The sequence below is a fragment of the Myotis yumanensis genome, unplaced genomic scaffold, assembly GCF_028538775.1.
Source record: "Myotis yumanensis isolate MYYU_CA2020_CCGP unplaced genomic scaffold, mMyoYum1.0.hap1 SCAF_11, whole genome shotgun sequence".
Taxonomy (NCBI): Eukaryota; Metazoa; Chordata; class Mammalia; order Chiroptera; family Vespertilionidae; genus Myotis; species Myotis yumanensis.
Window position 1 is genome coordinate 17094553 of NW_027223762.1, and position 1753 is coordinate 17096305.

A 1753-nucleotide genomic window follows, 5' to 3' on the forward strand; every position below is an offset into this window, starting at 1 on the left:
GCCCCCCCACCCCCACCCCGATCGGGGCCAATCTGGCCCGGTTGGCTAAGGGGAGGGGACACAGGAGGTGGGCTGGCCGGCCCTGCCCCCTGGTTGAACTCCCAGTCAAACTCCAGGTCAAGGGGATAATTTGCATATTAGCCTTTCATTATATAGGATTACTATAGAGTGGGTGGCTAAAACAACAACCATTTATTTCTTACAGATCTGGAGGACAGGAAGTCCAAGATCAGGGAGCTAGAATGGTTGGGTTCTGGTACAGGCCCTCTTTCCAGCGTACAGGTGGCTGTCTCTTCTCCACGGAAATCTTTAGTAAAAGGCGAAAGATTTATGCGATCTGAAGAGAAACCAGAGTATAGGCTGTCTCTTCTTATAAGGATACTAATCCCATTCATGAAGGCTCTACCCTCATGACCTAAGGCCTACCTACTAATACTTCACATTGGGGTAAGGATTTCACTATATGAATTTGGGTGGGGAGGAGACACAGACATTCCTTTTGCAATAGTGACCTAACTGGTTGTGATTATATAGTGAAAGCAGAGACAAATTACAATTGGAGGAGTGGATGAAAGGTGAGAGAGTGGACACAAATGGAGACCACTCTTTCAATTGGCATGTCTACCTAATCTACCAGTCAACACTGTCGACTCTCCTACAGAGTTGGTTTCCCTCTAAGACAGTACAAATCCCAACCCAAGGTTAAAGTTGGTGAAGATTGACTATTATTTTTTTTTTTATCAAAAATAGTTACAAAAATAATTTTAAAAATCTTTAGAATGGATTATAAGAACATCTTTGATTTGTTTCTTATGTGGCTGAATTCTTTCATCTTTAGTTAGTCTCTCCAGCACCTTATTATATTTCTATCAATTTTTCCAAAAGTACCAGAGTTTTATGCACAATGCATTTTTTCTGTATTTATGTCATTGCCCTTTATACCTTTTCCAGTTGGCAAATGCCTCCACATCCTTTTATGACCCATTCAGGTCACCTTCTCTGCAACGCCTCTCCTGACATCTTTCTTCTCCCAAGTAGCTGAGATGCCTGTAAGTAGTCGTACCATGCCTTATGTCTGTTTCTTTTATGAAACCTTTATAGTCCAAATCCAAACACCTTCAGGATTTCTTTAACTGACCTCACTACATTTTTCTTCAGAGACAAATTGCTCAGAAAATCATAGTGAGCAAAGCTTTATTTCATTATAATTTTCATAGCATGTATGTAAATATAAAAACTATTGTAATCATATTTTCCAAGCAAAGAGAGGTATCATAAAGATATTTTATAGTGCAACATTCAAAAACAATATTGAAATTATTCCTAATATTAAGCAGAGAAGACTTACAATGTTATCAGTATATGAAATAAATTGTAGAACTCACTTCCTTAATGGAAATAGTTGTCTATATCAATTTAATCAACTACTTAGAGTTTTTCCCAAGTCTCACAAACGTTATCAGATTTCAGGAAGTAGTGAGCATGTTATCCCCAAATGAAATTAAGGAGCATTATGAGCTACATTTTGAAAATGAAGTTGAAGTAAACGAAGCCCTATAGGAAAGAAGGGTTTGGAACATAAAAAAGAATGATTTCTCTGTTATTTAAGGGAAGAAACATCTCTAATGGTGACACTATAAGGTTGCAATAGATAAAACTACTAATACTATCCCAAACTATCAGATTTCATTGAATGGAATATAAAAATAAGATAAATTATATAATCTCCAAATTCAGCTAAATAAAGTATTGA

At 37.1% G+C, this 1753-nt stretch overlaps 1 pseudogene; it reads right to left on the reverse strand.

The window, feature by feature from the left end:
- Positions 1-268: 268 nt before the first annotated feature.
- On the reverse strand, positions 269-357 carry LOC139020284 (U5 spliceosomal RNA; annotated as a pseudogene).
- Between the last annotated feature and the right edge of the window lie 1396 nt (positions 358-1753).